The 17,186-nt window shown below is 44.5% G+C and overlaps 1 pseudogene; it reads left to right on the top strand.

Annotated features, from left to right (window-relative positions):
- The first annotated feature begins 403 nt into the window (after positions 1 to 403).
- LOC136351675 (uncharacterized) lies at positions 404 to 15,653 on the top strand (annotated as a pseudogene).
- The last annotated feature ends 1,533 nt before the right edge of the window (positions 15,654 to 17,186 follow it).

Below are 17,186 nucleotides of genomic sequence, written 5' to 3'. Positions count from 1 at the left end.
TAATTCTAACTAATAGTTTATCAAGTTGTATGATTCTTGAAAAGAAAAAAAATCAAAATTAAGTATGATTGTACATTACGGGCACCCAAAGTCGTGCAACGCACGACTAAGTGGCTAGTAGAGGATTGAAAATTGTGCAGTGTTTGAGGCAAGGGACTCATGAATTGCTGATTTAGGATTCATGAACAATTGTTCAAGAGCAATACCATTCTTTCTCTTCATACTTTAGACCTAAAAATCCAACAATATGGGAATGGGATTAATGCCTCTGGATTCTTGACCAATGGCAAGCCGGCCTAAATTCTAGCTCTATTGATCAAGTGAAACTAACACAAATGATTAGCGGCATTGGAACTACTGAAAGTCTGAAAGAGACCTGAGAGTAAGAGGATGAGACAGGGAAATGGCGTCGTGGCGAGATGACGCGCGGCTGCCCTGCGGGCTGCGGCGGTGCAGCCTTGCCCCGCGCGGCCGATCGGCCGCGCTGCACTGCTGCCGCCACCACGCGCCCGTCGCTCGTGACCCCGCGCACTGCAGGTTTGGAGCCAAGCCGCACGCGCCGCGCCCGTGTCTGTCCGTCAATGCACTGCCCTGCCGCTGCCGAACGCCGTGCTGCACAGCCTTCCCGCCGGCCGCCGGCCACCAGCGCTTCACCGTCGGCCTCCGGTCTCCAGTCTCCAGCTAGGGTTTGGGGAATTAGGGGAAAGGGGAGAATCAAAGAAGCAAGGAGTCGGAATGGGCTGAGAGGGAGAGAAGAGAGGGGGAGCGGAGTGGGAAATTTGGGCCCAATAACTTGGGCCAATAGATGAGAAAGGGTGAGGTAAGGCCTAAAATGAGTGGTTTGTTTACCTATTGGGCTGTATAAGGCTTTCTTTTTATTGTTTTGAATACATATATGAAATCTATAACTAATATAAATATTTGGATTTTTCCGATCGTCACAGGTTGGACGAAGGGCGTCTTCGTCCCTCGCGGGCGCCTTCGCCCTCAACCCCCGAATCCCAATCCCTCTTAGAATCGGATACAAAGGAAACAATGCCCAAAATTGGTACAACCAAATCACTCAATAACAAAATAAACGTCCAAGAAGAACTACAATATGCATCACAACTACAAAACTACATCACAAAATTTCACTCGCCTGCGCCGGATCCGACCTCGGCCGTCGCCACCACCGCCCTCAGCCGTCGCCACGCTATCCATCTGCAGCCGCCGCCGCCGCTGCCACCGCCACCGGAGGGAGCCTTCGCCGCTGGATCCGCCCGCCGCTGCCGCCGACACTGCCACCGCCGCCGGATCCACCGCAGGAGGAAGGTGAGAGGGGGCGGAGGGAGCCGCCGCCGCTGGACCCGCTTGCCGCCGCCTGATCTGCCAGCGGCTGCTACCGACGCCGCCACCGTCGCCGGATCTGCCGCTGGAGGAAGGCGAGAGGGGGCGAAGGGAGCCGCCGCCGCTGGATCTGCCCACCGCCGCCGCCTGGAACTCATCCGCGCCGAGGCAACCTCGCCCTGAGCCACCGTCTCGCGGCAGCTCCCCTGCAACCTCCCACCCCCTCTCCCCCACCACCTCTAGCTGCAGCTGGTTCTGCGCCCCACCGCGGAGCCAGCAGGTGAGGAAGCTAAGGAGGAAGCCCTCCCAGCCGTCAATGGCCCTGGCGGCGGCGGCGAAATGACCGTGGAGGAGTGGCCGTGGTTGAGTACATCCTTGCCTCTCCCGGCTATGGTGGCTTCTGTTGTTGACGAGTTTCTTGAGAGGAGGAGGTGAGCATGGACGGAGAGAGAGGAGGAGGATGGACGTAGCGGGGAGGGGGATGGATCGACCATCGACGAGAGGGAAGAGCCGGATCGAGAAAGGGAGGAAGATGCAAGAAAGAGAGAGAACGACGGAGAAAACAAGAACCGGAGAGAAAGAACGACAAAGGGGATCGATCCGAGGGATCCCTCGATCTGATCCGATCTGGTTGACCTTATCTGCACTCGGTTTAGAAAAAACCGATCGGTCTTTTTGTTTCCGTCGTCTGTGCGAACAATATCGAGAGAAAAAACCGGGCGAAAAAATTCGGCCGAGAAAAACCGGGCGAAAGAAAAGGGGAAAAAACGAATCTGATTCTGGCAACGTGGTAAAAAAAAGGGTGAAAAAAATAAAACAAGAATCTATCCGATTAACAAAAAGGAATTATATGTGATGTGGTAAAAAAAAATCGAATCCTATTATATGTGACACTTAAAAAAAAAGCGACGCGGTAAAAAAAACAAATCAAAGCCCTATCCCCATCTACATCTTAGTATATTTAACATGAAGCACACCATTCTTTATAAATTTTCATGCCATTTTATAGCAGCAGTACATTAAATGAATTTACATTAGTACATGAGACATGTGAAAATAGCAGAAATACAATAATAAAGAAGTTGTGGTCTGTATTCTTACTTTTTTTTTACATGTTGTAAAATATCTACTTCTAGATATACAGGTTATTGATCGGCCGAAAAAAACTGGGCGAAAGAAAAGGGGAAAAAACGAATCCGATTCTGTCGACGTGGTAAAAATAGAGCGAAAAAAATAAAAAAAAGAATATGTCCGATTGAAAAAAAAATAATGTGACATGGTAAAAAAATCGAATTCTATTATATATGACACAGAAAAAAAATGCGATGCGGTAAAAAAAACAAATCGAATCCCTATCCCTTTCTACATCTTATCTTAACTAATTAAAATATTAGTATTTTTCCGTTCGTCACGAGACGGACGAAGGCTGCCTTCGCGCGGGAGGAAAGCGAGAGGGGGCGGAGGGAGCCGCCGCTGGATCCGCCTGCCGCCGCAGGATTCGCCCGTGGCTGCCGCCGGCGGATCTGCCGCGGGAGGGAGGCTAGAGGGGCCGCCACATCCGCCCTCGGCCATCGCCACCGCGGCCCTTGGCCGTTGCCACCGCCACCGGAGGGAGAAGAGATGGGAGGGAGAGAGGGAGGTGGAACGTTGCCGCCAGTGGGGGGGAAGGGGAGCGGCGCCGCCGGTGGGGAGGGAGAGGGGCAGCCGGTGGGGAGGGAGAGGTGGAGCGGCGAAGGGGGAAAGGCGCCGCCGACGCAGTAGTTTGAGAGAGAGAGGAGGGGAAATGATTTAGGGTTAGGATTAGGGCTGCCGACTTTTTATATATATGTCCGGGTCAATCATGACCATCGATCAGATCGGACGGCTGCGTATTCTCCCGTATCAGGCTGCCGTTCCCGAGCCACCACACAATTGGGTCACATGTACGGTCCGCACGGATAAGTTCAGTTTTGGTCCCTCAAGTTGTCCTCGAAACTTACTTAGGTTCTAATCAGTTTATTTTTCAAAGCAACTGATTTAATTTTTTTAAAATTTACATAAAATTGTTTGGCACTATTTTAAGCCATTTAAAATTGATACGAAATTATGATCAATTATTTAATCACTCAGTAGATTAGATTGTTTCATGTCAAAATAATTATTATTTCCTTAAATATTAAATTATTTCTAAAATTCATATTCCACTAGAAAATGCGTGTTTCTTTGCCATTGCAGATGTCTTTTACCTTTTACCTTTTGTAAAACTAAAAAAACTAAAAACATATAATAATAATAGAGTGTAATGAAACGTTTAACCCCTTTTACTAGTTCCCGTTGCAAAGCATGGGCATATTTGTTAGTACATAGTATATATACTTATTTTTTGTCTAAAATTCTTGGGTATACATCTGAATACTCTTGAATGACTAGGCCCGCCCCTGTCTCCTAGGGAATATAGAGATTACGAATCCCTGTTAACCTGTTTACAGTGAGAATTATCTTCACGTTTGCACAAGTGTGGAGATCTGGAAGTTAGAAGGTATGCAACCCAATTTATCAACAAACTTCTATTGGAGATTTCCGATATTTGTAAGAACAACCTTCTGAATAAAATTCATGTCTTACTTTACTTGCACTGTCCGTCCATTCCTGCTTATATAAGCAGTTACTCCCTCCGTTTCAAAATGTTTGACACCGTTGACTTTTTAGCACATGTTTGACCGCTCATCTTATTAAAAAAATTGTGAAATATGTAAAACTATATGTGTACATGAAAGTATATTTAACAATGAATCAAATGATATGAAGAGGATAAATAATTATTTAAATTTTTTAAATAAGACGAATGGTCAAACACGTATTAAAAAGTCAACGGTGTCAAATATTGTGAGCTTTTGTCTGTGTAGATCTGGCATAGGTAGCTTACTTTCTACTACAGAAATTGAGCGGATCAATGATGGAATTGCATTCTACTGCAAAGTGATTTGTGTCCATGCCAGATCCTAACAGGGGACAAACATGGCTTTTGAAGGCCACGGCGACTGGAGATTTATGATAAAGTAGCGGTCAGTGGAATTCCTATTCTCCATAGCCAATTAGCCTCCCATTTCAAGATCACTCTATGTTTGATGCGCCCTCTAATATTATCTCAGGATTGTTTGAACTATCGATAGTTGAGATGAGTGCTCGTGCCATCATTAATTTTTTTTGTGTCAACAGTTTTGCTTGTCCCAGGTTTGCCATGTACTTAAAATTTAGTGTTACTGTGAAATTTGCAGCTGTGACTATTTGCAAGATCATGCTGTTTTAGTAACAACCTATATAAACTCTGTTTCATCTGCATTTCATCTGTATTTTTCTCTCTCATTATGATGTCCATGATATTTGTTTCAGATTACAAGAAATTTAGGGATATTGTATACGAGTTTTATTAAGTCTCCTCTACTATTGGGCTGGTACCTGTTGAACCATCTATTCCCCTTACGTAACACACTAAAGGTCCACGATACTAGATTATTGGAAACAAATATCTATAACAAAATGCTTCTGTTTTAAAGTTGTAGTTGTATATATATTATTGCTTTTGCATTGTTTTTCTTTTTTGATTTAGTACAAAAATATTAATTTCATTAATACCGAGCATAATATTCATGAAAATCTCGTTGACAATTTTCTACAGAATATTCTTGATTTATTTGTTACTCGTTTCTGCCTGTCCACTTTTATGGGGATGATATGGAGTGGCAATGTTGTGTTGAGCCCCAAGTTCTTGCAAAAAGCTTCGGAAGTCTTATCAATGAAGTGAGACCCTCTGTCACTTATCACCATCCGCGGAGTTCTAAAACGAGGGAAGATAATCTCGTGGAACATCCGGCGGGCGTGCTTGCCATCTGCGACCCTACCCACTTTGACACGTAGTCAATGGCCACCAGGATATACTCGCAGTCATAGGACTTTGGGAAGGGTCCCATGAAGTCGATGCCCCCATACATCAAATAGCTCGACTTGAAGGTTGTATGTCAGTGGCATCCCATCCCGAGCAGTGATCCCTCCATGCTTCTAGCACCTTGGGTATCTCCGAATGAATTATTTTGTGTCATCATATATTGTTGGCCAAAAGAATCCACTCTGCCAGATCTTTGCTTGTGTCCTGAATGCTCTATAGTAACCTTCATATGGGGCAACACGACACTTCTCAATGATCTTCATGCCTTCATCTACCGGAACGCATATCCGTAGTAGACCATCTGAACAGACTCTGTAAAGGTAAAGTGCATCCCACAAGTACGTGCGGCTCTTGTAGATCAACCTCTTCTTATTTTCTCCCGGTGGCACATGCCCGCGACCATGAAGTTGATGATGGTTGCATACCATGGGTTAGAGTATGACTTTTAACAGCATGTCGTCTTGCAGATAGTCATTTATCGGTAGCTCCTACATGTTAGTTATTTGCATACGCGACAAATGATCTGCAACAAAAATTCTCCACTCCCTTTTTGTCCTAAATTTCTATGTCAAATTCTTGGAGTAGAAGAATCCATCTAATTAGCCGAGGTTTTGCATCTTTTTTAGTGAGCAGGTATTTTAGTGCAGCATGGCTATAGTGTATACTATTACCTTAGCTCCCACTAAATACGACCTGAACTTATCAATGGCAAACAGTACAACTAGGAGCTCTTTTCAGTTGTAGCATAATTAAGCTGAGCTCCAGTCAAAGTTTTACTAGCATATGCAATAGCATGGTGTTTTCTATCCTTAGTTTTCCCAAGGACAGCTCCTACTACAAAATCACTAGCATCGCATATGATTTCAAACGGCAGCGACCAATCAGAGGGTCGGATGATTGGTGCTGAGATGAGTGATTCCTTGAGGATTTTAAAGGATTTTAGACACTCATCATCAAAGTCAAACGAAACACCCTTAGCTAGTAAGGCATTTAGGGGTCTAGTGATTTTGGAGAAATCCTTTATGCAGCACATATAGAACCCCGCAAGCTACGGACTCCCTCGACATTGACAAGAGGTGGGAGTTATCGAATTACTTTGATTTTTTCTCTGTCTACCTCAGCTCCCTTTTCGGAGATTAGATGTCACAAGACTATTCCTTCATGAACCATGAAGTGGCACTTTTCCCAATTCAGTACCAAGTCTTTTTCTTGACATCTTTGTAAGACCATATCTAAGTTCTCCAGACAATGATCAAAAGTTTTAACATAGACTGAAAAATCGTCCATGAGGACTTTCATGATATCCTCGATCATGTCGGATAAAATAACAATCATGCATCTTTGAAATGACGCAGGTGCATTGCACAACCCAAATGACATTCTTCAGTATACATATGTTCAGTATGGGCACGTGACCGTGGTCTTACTTTTATCATCGGGATGGATGGGGATTTGGTGATAAACAGAATACCTATCAAGGAAACAAAAGAAAGAATGGTTCGCCAACAGCTCGAGCATTTCATCAATAAAAGGCAGCGGGAAGTGATCTTTCTTAATAGTTTTGCTGAGTTTTCTATAGTCAATACATATCCTCCATCCCATGATGGTTCGCTGTGGAATCAACTCATTGTTCGAGTTTTCAACAACCTTCATTCCTCCCTTCTTAGGCACTACTTGGACAGGGCTAACCCACTCACTATATGATACGGGATAGATAATCTCGGCATGTTAGAGTTTCAAGACTTCCTTTTTAATGACCTCTCTCATGGCATTATTTAGCCTCCTCTTAGGTTCCCTAGATGGTGTGCAAGACGGGTCTAAGGGAATGCGATGAGTGCAAAGAGTCGGACTGATGCCTTTTAAATCTTGGAAGGAATAGCCAAAAGCAGCACGATGCTTTTCTAAAACGGCGATAAGTCAGGTCGTCTCCCTCTCAGAGAGTTTGTCACTTATAATGACTGGAGACTTCGTATCACCGTTCAGAAAAGCATAGTGCATGCCTGAAGGTAAGGGCTTTAGCTCAATTGGGATTCGTGATGGCTGATCTGTTTTTGGCAGATCAATCGTTTCTCCAGGTTCATCTTCCTCTTTATTGAATTCTTCGATCGATTCATCGAGAGTAGACTCTAGGGGCTTGAATAGGGAAATGGCCAGCACTTCCTTAATTGGCTCGGGAATAGGAAGAGGCTCCATTAAACAATTGGTCGATTGCAACACAGGGACGAAGCTGATGATTATTTCTATTTTCAAGTTGAGGACACCAGTTTCGGGTACATCTATGAGTTTCTCTATGGGATGACCTATGAGTACGTCGAAATCAGAGATTTCGAATACATGAAAATCTAAGATAGCCTTAACGTTGTTGTGCCGTGTGGGCACTCCAGAGATAATCACTAAACCTTCGGTCGCAGAGTTTGTGGAAATTCAGAAGGTTTAGATGGTTAGTTCCAATGGTCTGTCCCCTAAGCAATCAAATGCAAAGCTTACAGACATAACAGTGGCACCAATAGAGGGATTATAGAGAGCACGGACCAAATTTCCTCCAATAAGACACGTAACGGTTAAGAAGGGGCAACGGATCTGAATTGCTTCAGAGGAGAGCTCTCCTTCCCTCAACCATTCGTTACTCATGATGGTGGTCAACTTCTTCACCGTCTCTTTAAGCATAGCTTTATTGAGAGGTTCATCATAATTGTCCTTGGTCGGTGGTCTCTTCTCGCAGGTATAATTCAAGGTGTTCCCATAATCTTCGAAAAGATCTTCCTCGAATTGGAATGGAATTTCTGGAGGATGAATTTCTTCTTCCTCTGGCTCCTGTGACTGGAATGAGGATTCGGCAGTTGAGTCGGGTTCCGACTCCACGTGCAGAGGTTTCTCATGGATAATCACGACCTCCGGGATGATTTCGCTTCAGCAGAAAGAATCGTTTTCTAAGATGAGATCTAGGAGTTCTCTTTCTTCAGCGGTTGTCTTGTGTGCAAACGATCCTCTGGCGGAAATATAGAGATATGTAGTAGATTACTTGTCTAACCCATACCAAAAATGTTGTAACAACACATGCTCGGGTAGAGACAAGTCTAGGCTAGACTGAGTTAACTGTGAGAACCTAGCCTAGGCTGTTCCGAGAGATTCCTTCTCGTTTTGTCGGAAATAAAGGATGTATAATCGAAGATTAATTACACGGGTTAATGGAAAGAAAGTAAGACAAAATGTGCACTTTAGCTCCTCCTATTCACCATGGAATTTCTTGACTGACAGAGTGTACCATTGCTTCGCTTTATCTCTATGAGAAAAATAAAACAATTTCCACTTTAGAGTTTCATGTGCCATGCCTATAATGGATAGGCATGAACACACTAGCTCAAAGTCCCGAAGATGGAGGTATGGGTTTTCACTAATACCACCAGAGAAGGTTTGCTCTCGAATGATGGGCTATAAAGCCAAGACTGGTTTTGTAGCCATCCGATAGGATTGGTTTTGAAGAATAGGATGGCTTATAAAGATCAGCCCCAGTGCGGGGCGAAGCCTCAACGGCCGGCGGGGTGGCAACCAGGACAGCGCGGCCAGTGGCAATTGTGAGTACGGGTGTGGCTCGGGCCGGCGCCGTGTGTGGCAGTCGGTGGCCGGTGGTATAACTCCGTGAATCGGCATTCGCCGGCGACTCGCAGTCGGTAGTGACGGAATCCAACAAAAACCACAAAAACGGAATCGAGAGGATGCAAGGAATTTGATTTTGCAATTCAATCTACAAGATGCAAAGCGGATTCTTGAGTTTCTTACCCTTCTTCTTCCTCGGTCTCCAGTAGAACGTTGCGCTGATAACGTATTATGCAACCCTTGTGCTACATCTATAGTCTAGAGGGGTTGCATAATGTCTACAAAAGTAGAGACATAAGATATAGGGGCGAGTCACTCTTCTCATTCATTGTTTCATTCTCCTGAACCACAAGTGTATCAAATGAGCAGCAATTAGTGTCGTAGGTTTAGGTGTGGGCCCAATTAGTGTATACATGGTAACTTTCCATACTTCATATATGGAAGGTTTCCTAACAGCAATGACGGTACGCTGCTGCATGCTAAACCAAGTCACAAATGAGGAGATTAGAGGGAAGGCAATGCGAGTAGAGTATTATGCAAGCAATGAAGAAAAAACTGGAAGTGACCTGGAGCTTGTGCGTAGTTCGAGTTCTGCTTTTGCTGTAGTCTCTAATTTGTAGCTGCTACGCAGTTCGACTTCTGGAGCTTGTGATAGCATCACTGACACTGAGCAGGCTGTTTCTTTTTCTTCGTTTTCTCTTTACCTTTCATGCTGGATGTAATGAACCTTGATGCGTTTGTACTAATGGAAATGGGAGAGGCTACATCTCTCTTCTTAAAAAAGTAGTATAGTGAGCTAGTGACATGACACTAAGTTCATATTATATTATGTTTAGTTCCCTTTAAACTTTCAACTTTTCCATCACATCAAATGTTTGGACACATGTATGAAGCATTAAATGTGGATAAAAAAACTAATTGTACAGTTTACATGTAAATTGTGATATGAATCTTTTGAGCTTAATTAGGCTATGATTTGAACGTAGTGCTACAGTAAACATTTGCTAATGATGGATTAATAGGCTTAATAGATTCGTCTCGCAGTTTACAGGCGGAATCTGTAATTTATTTTGTTATTAGTCTAAGTTTAATACTTCAAATGTGTGTCCGTATACGTCAATTTTTTTTTTTTGCCAAAACAACTAAACACAGTCTCAATAAGAATGTTACAAACTGAGTCGCAACACTTCGTAACTGCAATGTCAACTTGAGGATATTCAGATGATTCCCTTGCATCCTTTCGAAAAATTACTCGGATGGTGAGATCGAAAAGTTATTCAAATGGTTCATGGCATTCTTTAGGAAAAAAACTTACGGATGGTTCACTGCATCCAAAGAAAAAAAATATTCAGATGGTTCACTGCATCGTCCTAAGAAATACATATGGCATATGGCTAGGGCTTTTGAGCCCCATGCCTAAGAGCATCTCCAACAGCCCCTCTAAATCGGACTCTCGAAACATCCATATACCCAACTCTCCATTTGATTTGGCTAGTCAAACTAGTTGTTCACTGGGACCCACGTACCAGCCTCTTTCTTCTCCTTCCTCCTCTTTCTTCGCATCTTCCTCTTCTCTTGCTTTGTCCATCACTGATCGAGCTCCTGCCCAGCGAGTCGTGCCTTCGCCTGCGCCGCATTCGCCGCGGCATCCTTCTCATCACCCGCCTCCCGGCGTCGTTTCAGCGGCTGAACAACCAGTACGACACGGCGATCCCGAGACGAGCAGGTGGAGCAGCTCCTACACCTTGGCAAGAAACGCCTCCCCGCGGCCGCTGCCATCTCCCCCCGCCGCCGGCGCTTGCAACGATGGCACGAGAGGGAGCAGCAGCACGCACGCGGCGATGGCACGAGAGGCCAGGAGCAGCACGCACCATGTGTTGGAGATGCATCTAGATTACTAGAGATGGTATCTCATCTCATCTATTCTCTTTCTTTTTTTTTTCTTCCCCTCTACTCTCACAGGCAACTAGGCAAGTGTGTAGTTTGAGATGGTGAGAGAGGCTTGAGGAAAATGGTTAGGGCGCAGGGCCATTACCGAGCAGGGCGCCGTCGGCCGGAGACAGCTCGACGATGGCCGCCGAGTACTGCGCCAGCGACTGGGGCCGACACGCACACATTGTAGCCGTCGGAAGGGAGGCCATCGGCGCCGGCAAGGTCGCAGAGGCGCACGCGGCCGAGGGACGCGAGGATGTTTGCCTCTGCGTCATCCATCCAGGGAGCTCAGGGTCAGGGGAACCATCCAATCATTGCTGAAAAAGCCAAGATTCGTTCGCCGGGAAGATGCGGCCGCGGCTGGATGGCTGGGGGCAGAGGCGGCGGCGGATGTGGCCGTGGACGAAGGCAGGGATGCTGACGACGGCAGGCACGGGCGGAGATGGGGACGATGACGGTGTGTGTTCTAGCGGCGCCGGTCGGAGAGGGAGGATGGGCGTGAGAGAGGAGAGAGATGGTGGGTCCTACGTTTGGCAAGTATGTTTGGATGGCCAAATTTGGCCAGTTGGGAGAGGAGTTTGGCCAGTCATTTAACTTGACCATCCGAGTAGAGAGTCTGTTGGAGTGCTATTTTCTGTTGAAGTTGTCAAAATTTAACTTGGAGAGTTTGATGGAGAGACTGTTGGAGATGTTCTATGGGCAACCATTATATGTAGGAAAAGTAGTCATTATAGGTCTATATTCTGGTTCACCATTGTAAGAGTGGTCTATATAGTAGTCCTTATGTTAAGCTACCCATATGCATAAGACCTACCTTTAGAGAAAAAATAACAATAATTTCTCCCTCATTTCCTCTTTCCCCCTCTCATGGATGTTGATTAAGTGGGACCCAGACTAATGTCTCATCTTCCATATACATTGTACTCCCTCCATGCCATACTATAAGGGAATTTGGAGGGATGTGACACTTCCTATTGGTAGTTCTAGGAAGTGTTATATCCCTCCGAAATCTCTTATATTATGGAATGGAGATAGTACAATTTTATCTAATATCTGGACCCACCTTATGACCCAAGAAGGTATTATAAATTGATGGTGCTCTAACTTCATAATCCCCATTTTAATCTTAAAAAATGGAGTAAATTTCACTTTGGGCCAGGTTTAATAGCCAAAGTTTCAATATGGACCATTCCTAGGCTCATATTTTCACATAACACCGGGCAATATTACCTTCCATTGCACTTTGTACCAGGTTACACTGATTTGGGCTGCCATGTCATCTTCAGCCCAATCCACGTGAGCAGCGGCTGATGGACTTAGTTCACGAAAGAATTCTGCGGAGCCGCCGAGACACGATGCGTGGAAAACTCTGTAAAACAGAAGGCGTGAAAAACTATGGTTACGGCAAGAGGAACCGTGCGGGAAGTCACGCGGGAGGGCGTGAAGCCGACGCCGCGAGGGTTCCAGCGCCGCGCAGCCGGCAGCGCCGCCACCCACTCAGCAGATGGCAGCCCTCCCTCCCCCAGGCTGTAGCACTACCCTGATTTAGATTTGGTCGGCCTAATCAGGATTTTGCCAGCGCTGCTCAGTGTGGTGTGGCCGCTCGGCTGCTCTCCTCTAATCAGGATTTGGCCATCTGTTGTAGCCATCAAGCAGCAGTGGCTCCATCATTCTTGATTCTTGCACGGATTGTAAAGGTAATCTACTTTAATCTTCTTCTCTCCTGTGTGTTGGTCCCAGAAGGAGCACATTTCAAAGTTCAATCAGTGCACTTTGTATGCGACGCAATACTAATTAGGATTATTACATAAATTGCACACACTACATAGATGCACTAATAATAGAGCTTCTGCAATTGTGTACTGAATGAATTAGTTTAGTTTCTGAATGTGTGTGCATTTGCACAAGTAAGGTTGCAACCAACTATGTTGTAAGATGTAGCGGTTAGTTTTGACACTGAAAACAAACAAAGGAGGGCAGGTATATACCTGATGATGAGATATGAGATGAGGCCTTGTACAGTGAATTATTGCCACAACATAGCAAAGATTGTACTTGGGACAATTTCTCCTTGCATTGACTTCTTGTCTTTAGTGGTACTTACTACAAAATAAAACAACTTAAGTGACTGGTATCTTAATTGGCTAGTAAACTACTTATAAATTAAAATAAACTAATCATTTAAACATTTTTTTCCTAAAACATAATTTCCGATGTTATATTGGTTTAAATGAAGTTGTATTATATATGTTAGCTTCTCCTATGATTTACTTGAACAATTATTGCAAAAAACATTTATATATATACATATGTTGGTGATATAGGATGGCTGGTGAGTATTGGACACTCCGAGTTTTCAAACATGACCGTGGACCAAACACTGATATTTTAGAGAAAAAGATAGAGAGACATCCCCGTCGGATTATAGTACCCCGTCCCCGCCCCCGGACAGGTAGAAATCGCCCATCCCCCGACCCCGCCCCCGCCCTCGGGGCTACTTTTTCACCGTCCCCGCCCCCGTACGGGGTTCCGAGGGCCCACGGGTCCCTAACCCGAGAAGAATAAACACAAAATTGGGGGCATAAATAACATAAGAAAACAACATTCAAAGTGAACAAACAAATCTCCGATAATGGATCCATACGCAACAACAGATTTGGTAATACATATGGATGCACAGAGATATCAATTGGAAGTTGATCGATTCCATCCCCACAAGCACAAATAGATGAAATCAATCAACACAAAAGTAGCTGGATTGAAATTTGAACATGCTGCAGCTTCCAGAAAAAAAGAAGAGAACATGCTGCAGTTGAGGCGTTTGGGCTTGGGGCAGTGCTTGGTGGCGAGGACGGCAACGTCGAGCTGGATGCCTGGCCCTGCTTGGGAGCGACGGCGGCCTCCTCATGGAAGACCGACGTGGATGCCGGCGGCGTGGCGGGGAGGCCAAGGCACCGAGCTCGCGTCGGCTGGCCTGTGCGGCTGCTTGTGTGGATACTCACCTGTGGTGCCGACTGCCGAGAGCGCTCATCGGCTGGCCCTACCGCCCTAGGCATGTGGCGGCTGAATGGGAGGATTATTCATCAAGACGTGAGAATGACCTAGGGTTTGTTCTGAATATTTATATGCACCCATGAGATGGGCCACTCGTTGGGCTTTATTTCCTATATGGCTTGTGTGCATGTCACCTGTGAAATAGGGGGATGTGGTATACTCGGGGCCCCATGGGTATGCGGGGACGGGGACATGCTGACCGTTCCCAAACCCGCTCCACCCGATGGGGGTCTTTTTCAGCCATTTAGAGCCCCATGGGGGCTAATTTAGCCTCATCTACACCCCCTAATGGATGATTTCCCCACCGGGTATCAGGGTTCAGGGCCCCATTGCCATCCCTAAGAGAGAGATAATATATGCTACTCCAACTTGATCAGGCTACTGGAAACAGAGGGTTATGAAGCAAGTGATGACTTATTTTTCACAAGTAGCGATACATACTGTCGTGGCACTTTGACCAAGATTGAAGGTGAAACACATGTGAAGGACATGATCATGGAGAATGACAAGAGCAAGATGGCTGATCTACACTTGTTCAAGGCAATTCAGAGAACACCCTTTTCTCCTCTAAAAATTGATAATGTTGAGGTCATTGCAGGGTCATCTCTGCAGGAAGATAACATTGATTACAACCCTGAAATGATAGGCGTGGCGGACGACCAACATAGCATTTCAAGTGATGACACAGATCATGAACAAGAAAAGGTCGATTATGTTGAGAAACTAAATGAGATGAAGAGGCAGAGGGAAGATCCAATGACCCATTGTGAGGGTGACACTGATATTGATGATTTGTATACCCCTGAGGACGTTGATGTAGTTTTGGGTGTTGCAGACATGGACGATATGTCATGTGAGCTGTCTGATCCACCTAGTGAGAATGGTGGATTGAGCACACTTGAATGTGATACAGACGAAGAAAACAAACCACCACCAGGGAAAAGGAGGAGAGGAAAAGGAATTCAAGTTCAGAGGACTTATTTTGACGAGAGCAATATGATGGACACAAGCCAATTGTGCAAGGGCATGTGTTTCACCGACGCAGGACAATTTAGAAAGGCTTTGAAGTCGTACCACATTGTAAAAGGGAGGGATTATAAGTACACAAGGAATAAAGCTGATAGGATAAAAGTGAAGTGTAGTCAAGATAAGGTTAAGTGTGATTTCTTCACAAGTTGGGAGCGAGAAAACATTCATGGTTAGAGAGATGATTGCTCCCCACACATGTCCAAGTCATAGAAACTGCACCCGAGTTGACAGCACATGGCTAAGCGAAAGATATGAGGATGACTTTCGGAGTGATCCAAATTGGAAGGTTGAAGCTTTCATGGCCAGATGTCTAAGGGAAATAGGCACAAACATATCAAAAAGTGAGGCTTATAGAGCAAGGAGAAAGGCTACATAGAAGGTTCTGGGCAATAAAGAAAAGCAATACAAGAGGATTAGAGACTATTTGCAAACATTAACTGACACCAACCCAGGCACTACAGCAGTGGTGACAACCATCAATAGAGATGCTTTAGGATTAGCACCAAGATTTAGTGGACTATTCATATGTTTCAGTGCTCATAAAGAAGGTTTTATAAATGGTTGCAGGCCTTTCATAAGTGAGTTAATAGTATTTGTAAGTAATTTATGACCTACCTTTGTATGATGTCTTTCTGTACTAATATATAAATGACTGTAAATTTCAGGTATTGATTGTTGTTTTGTGAAGCTAACAAATGGTGCACAGGTGTTGGTAGCTTCAGCAAGGGATGGGAATAACAACATGTTCCCAATTGCATTTGCAGTTGTCGGAAAAGAGGACACTTAGAAATGTTGAAGTGTGCAATTGGATCCGGAGAAGAACATAGTGGTTGGACCTTCATGTCAGATAGGCAGAAGGTACATTACATGTCTAGATTAAAATCATTTCTCGTTAAGTAATGATATTCTTTCAATAAAAATGATCTTATTACTTTGTAGGGCCTTATGAATGCAATCCCAATTGTTTTTCCTGACAGCGAGCATAGATATTGTAAAAGGCATTTGTTGTAAAATATGGGCAACAAAGGTTGGAGAGGTGAGAAATACAAGGGTTTTGTTGATGCTGCAGTTTATGCCACAACTGTGTGGGACTATGATAAAGCTATGGAAGACTAAAAAAATTGAACTTGAAAGCTTGGGAATGGCTTATTGCAATTGGCAAGGAACACTTCAGTAGGCATGCTTTCTCACCTAAAGCAAAGTCAGACCTAGTTGTCAATAATTTGAGTGAGGTGTTCAATAAATATATTCTAGATGCAAGGGACAAACCCATTGTCACTATGGTCGAACACATAAGGAGAAAAGTAATGGTAAGATTATCTTTAAAGAGGCAAGGAGGGGATGCTGTACAGTGGGAGATTACACCAATTGTGGCAGGAAAACTAGAGATGGAGAAGAATCATGCAAGATATTGCTGGAGTTATCAGTCTTACTTAACTACTTGGGAAGTTCATTGCTCAGATAGATCTTTCGCAGTGGACATAAATGCAAGGACATGTGCATGTCACCAATGGCAACTAACAGGAATTCCTTGCAAACATGCTGTTTGTGCTTTATACAAGGGCATACACCCGAAGATTATGTCGCTGATTATTTTAGGAAGGATGCTTATATGAGAACATATACTGCAGTTATCTATCTAGTCCCTGATGAGCATAGCTGGACAAAAATAGATTCACCTGATATGATATTGATCCACCAAAGTTTGACAAACATGTTGGAAGCCCAAAGAAAAGTCGACGTAGAGGACCAGATGAGGGTCCTAGGGTGCAAGGACTAGCGAGGAAGACTACCAGTGCATGCTCAAACTGTAGAAGAGATGGACACACATATCGTACTTGTGGAAAACCTCTCAGGCCTGATCTTCAACTTAGGGCAGCAAACATTAAGGTTAGTTTGACCTTTATCAATTTTGCGGCCAATTTTTATATAAACAACTAATCTTTTCTGTTGTATAGGCAAGAAAACGTGGGGCTGCATCTTCGTCCCATGAAAACTCAAACGAGGCTCCTTCTCTTGGCATGATTGGTGGCAGGGGTAGTGCCAGGGGCCGACCAAGTGCAAGAGGGAGGGGCAGGGGCAGATTGAACACCTGGTTCTCAACACAGTGATGTCGCAATTTATTTTGTCTCAACAGAAGTCTAGGAGCAAAGATGTATATATGTGAATTGGCCTTTGTTTTGGAGTACATAAGATAGTGCGGGCTGTAGTACTTGTATAGGCCTTTTGGTTTATAGTTACAATGATAAACTAAAATCCTAGTAGTTATATAACTATAGACTTCTAATATATTGTAATAGTACTCTGCTATATTGTATTG

This window comes from Oryza sativa, chromosome 9 (assembly GCF_034140825.1).
Source record: "Oryza sativa Japonica Group chromosome 9, ASM3414082v1".
In the NCBI taxonomy this organism is placed as follows: domain Eukaryota; kingdom Viridiplantae; phylum Streptophyta; class Magnoliopsida; order Poales; family Poaceae; genus Oryza; species Oryza sativa.
The sequence above is the reverse complement of the archived record's forward strand: the minus strand, read 5'-3'. Positions and strand labels throughout refer to the sequence as shown.